Source organism: Octodon degus, unplaced genomic scaffold, assembly GCF_000260255.1.
Source record: "Octodon degus isolate 3935 unplaced genomic scaffold, OctDeg1.0 scaffold00235, whole genome shotgun sequence".
In the NCBI taxonomy this organism is placed as follows: domain Eukaryota; kingdom Metazoa; phylum Chordata; class Mammalia; order Rodentia; family Octodontidae; genus Octodon; species Octodon degus.
The window spans coordinates 3,485,562-3,491,851 of NW_004524811.1; the positions used below are offsets into that span (position 1 = coordinate 3,485,562).

The window sequence follows — 6,290 nt, forward strand, 5'->3', positions numbered from 1 at the left end:
GGGACCGCAGTTACTCAGTTAGGAAATTTAAGGGCAATAGGCTTAATTGGATCTTGGAATGGCAGAGGTCAAGTGGTAGCCCTTAATCGCTGTGGAAGGCAGAAGCAAAAGAGTGACCAGAATAATCTGACACATGTAGACCTATGGCATTGGCTGATTAGTCATGGTGTTCACAAAAGCAAAATAGATAAGAAGCCTACAAAATGTTTGCTAGATTTATATAATCGGAAGAATAATGGGGCAAAAGAACAGAGACCTACTTCGAATCATGGTAATAGGAAATCACGGCCTCTCAACCACTTCCCAGATTTGAGCCAGTTTACATACCAGAACCCCTTGAATGGTGGGGAGGCCAGGTCTCCTTGGGGAAGAATCCTAATGCCCCCACTACTTGTTCAGTCAGTCTTCCTCCTATGCTTCCCTGAAGGACCTAAGCCCTATTGCCTGAGTGACTGCACACTGGGGAAAGGGGAATGATCAGACATTTCAGGGCTACTGGACACTGGTTCTGAACTGACACTGATTCCAGGGGAACCAAAACACCACAGTGGCCCTCCAGTGAGAGTAGGGGCCTATGGAGGACAGGTGATCAATGGAGTTCTAGCAAAGGTCCAGCTCACAGTAGGTCCAAAATGTCCTCGAATCCATCCTATAGTTATATCCCCTGTTCCAGAATGTAGAATTGGCATAGATATACCTAGTACTTGGCATACTCCTCACATTGGTTCCCTAAACTGCCATGTGAGGGCTATTATGGTTGGAAAGGCCACATGGAGGCCATTACAGTTGCCCTTGCCTGGAAAAACAGTGAACCAAAGGCAGTACCACATTCCTGGAGGGATGGCAGAGATCAGTGCCACCATCAAGGACTTGAAGGATGCAGGGGTCGTGGTCCCCACCACATCTCCATTTAATTATCCCATTTGGCCTGTGCAGAAGACGGATGGGTCTTGCTGAATGACGGTAGATTACCTTAAACTGAATCAAGTGGTGACCCAATTGCAGCTGCAATACCAGATGTGGCTTTCTTGCTTGAGCAGATTAACACATCTCTTGGTAGTTGGTACACAGCTGTTCATTTGGAAAATGCCTTCTTCTCAATACCCATAGATAAGGACCATCAGAAACAATGTTCTGTCAGTTCGCAAGGCCAGCAATATACCTTCACTCTCTTGCCAAAAGGGTATATTAACTCTCCAGCCTTGTGTCACAACTTAGCTCATAGGACTCTTTATCACTTTTCTCTCCCTCAAAATATCACACTGGTCCATTAAATTGGTGATGTCATGCTGAGTGGGCCCAGTGAGCAGGAGGTGGCAACCACCTTAGATTTCTTAGTGCAGCATTTGAGAGCCAGGGGATGGGAGATAAATCCCACAAAAATTCAAGGTCCTTCTACCTCAGTGAAGTTTCTAGGAGTCCAGTGGTGTGAAATATGTAGAGATATTCCCTCTAAGGTACAGGATGAGTTGTTGCATCTGGCTCCCCCCATGACCAAAAAGGAGGCACAGCACCTGGTAGGCTAATTTGGATTTTGGAGACAACATATTCCTCACCTACGTGTCTTACTCAGACCTTGGAAAGCTGCTAATTTTGAATGGGGCCCAGAACAGGAAAAAGCCCTCCAACAGGTCCAGGTTACTGTTCGGGCTGCTCTGACCCTGGGACCATATGATCCAGCAGATCTGATGGTACTTGAAGTGTCAGTGGTAGACAGGGATGCTGTCTGGGGTCTCTGGCAGACCCCCATAGGTGAATTGCAGCGGAGGTCTTTAGGATTTTGAAGCAAGGCTCTGCCATCATCTGCAGACAACTATTCTCCTTTTGAGAAACAGCTCTTGGCCTGTTACTGGGCTTTGGTCAAAACAGAATGCTTGACAATTGGACACTAGTTGACCATGAGACCTGAGTTGCTTATCATGGCCTGGGTATTATCTGATCCATCAAGTCATAAGGTTGAACATGCACAGCAACAGTATCATTAAATGGAAGTGGCATATTCGTGACAGACCCAAGGCAGGACCAGAGGGGACAATTAAATTACAAGAGGAAGTTGCCCGTATACCTATGGCTTCTACACCTGCTATGTTGTCTTCTGTTTCCCAGCATGCACCTATGACATTGTGGGGTGTGTCATATAATCAGCTGTCGGAGGATGAGAAGACAAGAGCCTGGTTTACAGATGGCTTTGCATGCTATGCAGGACCACCCACAAGTGGACAGCTGCAGCATTATAGCCCCTTTCTGGGACATCACTAAAGGACAGTGGTGAAGGGAAATCATCACAGGGGGCAGAACTTAGGGCAGTGCACTTGGTAGTGCATTTTGCCTGGAGAAAGAAATGGCCAGATGTGCGACTATATACTGACTCATGGGCCGTAGGCAATGGTTTGGCCGTATGGTCAGAAAATTGGAAGGAGCATGATTGGAAAATCGGTGACAAAGATATTTGGGGAAGAGGTCTGTGGATAGACCTCTCTATATGGACAAAGGATATAAAAACATTTGTCTTCCATGTGAATGTTCACCAAAAGACAACATCAGCAGTAGAGAACTTTAATAATCAAGTGGATAAAATGACGAGGACTGTGGATAGCAGCCAACCTCCTTCTTCAGCCATTCCTGTCTTTGCTCAGTGGGTTAATGAACAGAGTGGCCATGAAGGCAGGGATGGAGGCTATGCATGAGCACAGCAACATGGACTCCCACTCACCAAGGCTGATCTGGCTGCAGCCACTGCTGAATGCCAGTATGCCAGCAACAGAGACCAATTCTGAGTCCTTGATATGGCACCATTCCTCAGGGTGATTAGCCCACGACCTGGTGTCAGGTTGATGATATTGAATCACTTCCATCATGGAAGGGACTGCGCTTTGTCTTCCATGGCGTTGACACATATTCTGGATGTGGATTTGCCTTTGCTGCACCTAACGCTTCTGCCAAAACTACCATCCGTGGACTTACAGAATGCCTTATCCACCACCATGGAATTTCACACAGCATTGTTTCTGACCAAGGAACACATTTTACAGCCAAAGAAGTGAAGCAGTGGTCTCATGCTCATGAAATTCACTGGTCTTATCATGTTCCTTACCATCCAGAAGCAGCTAGATTAATGGAAAGGTGGAATGATCTTTTGAAGGCACAGTTACAGTGCCAACTAGCTGACAATAGCTTGCAGGGCTGGGATAAGGTACTTCAGAAGGCTGTGTATGCTTTGAATCAATGCCCTTTGTAAGGTACTGTGTCTCCCATAGCCAGGATTCATGGGTCCAGGAATCAAGGGGTGGGAATAGGAATGGTACCACTCACCATTCCTCCTAGTGATCCACTAGCAAAATTCTTGCTTCCTGACCCCACAACCTTATTTTCTGCTGGACTAGAAGTTGTAGTCCCAGAAGGGGGAAGGATTGTATTAGGAAGCACAGCAATGACACCATTGAAGTAGAAGCTAAGATTTCCTCCTGGTCACTTTGGTCTCCTCATGCCTCTGAGGAAACAAGCTAAAAAGGGAGTCACTGTGCTTTCAGGGGTGACTGACCCAGACTATCAAGGGGAAATTGTATTATTATACCACAATGGAGGAAAGGAAGAATATACATGGAGTGCAGGAGATCCCTTATGGCACCTCTTAGTGTTGACATGCCCTGTTATTAAACTCAATGGAAAATTGCAACACTTAAATACAGGCATGATGATAAACGGTCCAGAGCTTTCAGGAATGAAGGTATGGGTCACTCCACCAGGGAAAGAACCCAGACCTGCTGAGGTACTTGCTGAGGGCCAAGGGAATACAGAATGGGTACTAGAAGAAGGTAGCTCTAAATACCAACTACAACTACTTAATCAGCTACAGAAAAGGGGATTATAACTATACTACTTCAACCCCATATATGGTTCTGTCATAATGTAATAGGGATAGATTTCATACAAGATTTTAAGATTATCAAACTTGTGGTAATATTGAAGCATAAAACACTTACCTTCTATTTGGGTAAGGGTATTAGTGCATTTCTGTTTGTAAGCAGGATAGTTACAACAATGTTACATGTAATTATATGCATACCTCTGTATTTGCAGACTGGTTTAAAATGTTCCAAGTTGACAAGGGGTGGATTGTAGTGGTTGATACATTGTGCCAACTTCGCCGGATGCCTCTGCAGCTCACTTCCGGCTGGTGGGGGTCCCGCCTTGGGGCATAATTGGCTCTGCCCCCAGAGTGACTCAGCACAAAGGGACCATATAAAGGGGCTGAGGAAGTAGTCCATCTTCCACTTCGTTGGAGGAGCTTCAGTCTTCGCATTTGGCTTGGACTTCATCGTCTGGCTTGCAGCGCACTCTTCCACCTTCGGCTTGGATCCTTCACATTCCATCACAGACTCTTCAGTCTTCCCTTGCAGACCCATCAGCTGACAAATAGAGACTTGCACTGAGCACAGCAGTGAGCTTCAGACCTTGGGACTGAACTCCTCAGTTTGGGGTGTGCAGATGCCCTCTGCATACTCCCTCATCTGACTATGTGGTTGACAGTAATAAGCCAACCTTGTAATTCCTTAGACATTGTATATCTTGTGTTAATATCTCTTCTTTGTATTATATCTGTTCCTCTAAGTAAAACCCTAACCAATACCCTCAGTATTATGGAATGAATGTTTTATGACCAATACATTTCAAACACAGGAGTAGAATTTCTGGGAACAAACCAGGCAGAGCTGGGAATTCAGCTCCGTGTGAGAGCTTGCATCTCCAGGCTCTTGGTTTGATCTCTAGCACTACAGGGAAACACCAGATGGCTTAGAGTGGTATGAATATTTTAACTTTTTTTAGTTGCATATTCTTTTTTTTAAACTTAATTTTTTTACTAGTATGTTTTTGATATATAATAAATACATTTTCATGGCTCTGCATCTCTCCCACTTTTTAAAACAAATTGGGGTGTGTCAGTTATGTCATTTAAAAGTTGTTAAAATATCTTCACCAGAGGCACTTTGTTATTATTTTATAAACCATATTAAGATCGCATATATCAAGTTAGATTAAATATTTTCAGGGCAAATACAACAGAAAGTGAATATTTTGTAAATAAATTTTTTTTTAGGATTCTGTGCTGAAGTTGGATTCTGTTTAGTCACTTTCCCCCTAGTGTTGTTAGAAACTCTCAGTAACCATATTCTGCAGCTATATTATATCTAATTGGTTTGGATACCCATGAACACTATAGGTATTTTGGGATACATGCCTCACCCAGAATTCTTCACTTAGCATTACAGTATTATAGATAATTTGAAAAAATTAAGTTCTGAAAAGTGTAGGTGGTATATCATTATTATCCAATTAGGTATCATGTTCTGAGACCCCTTTGACATGCTCTTTCTCAGGAGCATGTTGACTTATGACCTGAAAGTCTTATTCAGAAAAATTTAGTATTGTTTCTTCCTGCAGGAATTTCCCTGTGGATACATACTACAAACCTTTATACAGTCTGATAGAAAGTACCAGAGTGCTTTGCAAACACTTAACTCTTCACCAGTAGTGCAAGAAAAGTTCTAATTTCTCTCTTTACTAACTCATGATATTAGATTTCTTATTTTATTTCCTTAATTCTTATTAATAGACAATAGATGCTCACTGTCATAATTTTTATTTCTTGATTACTGGCAAATCTGAGTATCTTTTCATATATCTAGAAATTGTTAGGGCTTTCCTTTCCGTGGGTTATCTATTAGTATTCTTTGCCCATTTTATAATGGTTTCCTGCTCATTTATTTACAAAATTCTACATGGTAAACATTCTAACTTTCTCCTGGTTTCTTATCCATCTCATAAACCTGTTCATGGTATGTTTCAGTGAGACTTAGTGAAATCCATACATTTTCTACCTTATAATATATGTTTTGAAAGTTTAGCTAAAAGTTCTAATTCCTAGGTCAGAGTGCTAAATTTTGAATTTTGTATATTTATTGTGTTAGCGCTTTATCTTTCTTACTATATATATATATATACATGTATACACATATATGTACACACATGTACATACAACATATGTGCATATATGACATAACACTTAGCACTGAATAATCATTCCTGCATTCATAAAACCAGGATGCCCCTTATCACCATTATTTATTTATTTATTTATTTATTTTTATTTACTTTCTTTCCATACATTTGAGAAACAAATAGCAATGAGACAGATTCAAACCAAATTGATAGGACAGTTTTAATAATTAACATATTGCATACATTCTTCCTAGTGGTTATTTGCTGTACAAGATGTGGACATGATATCC

General features: G+C 42.0%; 1 pseudogene; it reads left to right on the plus strand.

Annotated features, from left to right (window-relative positions):
* Positions 1–3,448, plus strand: part of LOC105740930 — a 30,209-nt pseudogene extending 26,761 nt beyond the window's left edge.
* Positions 3,449–6,290: the final 2,842 nt, after the last annotated feature.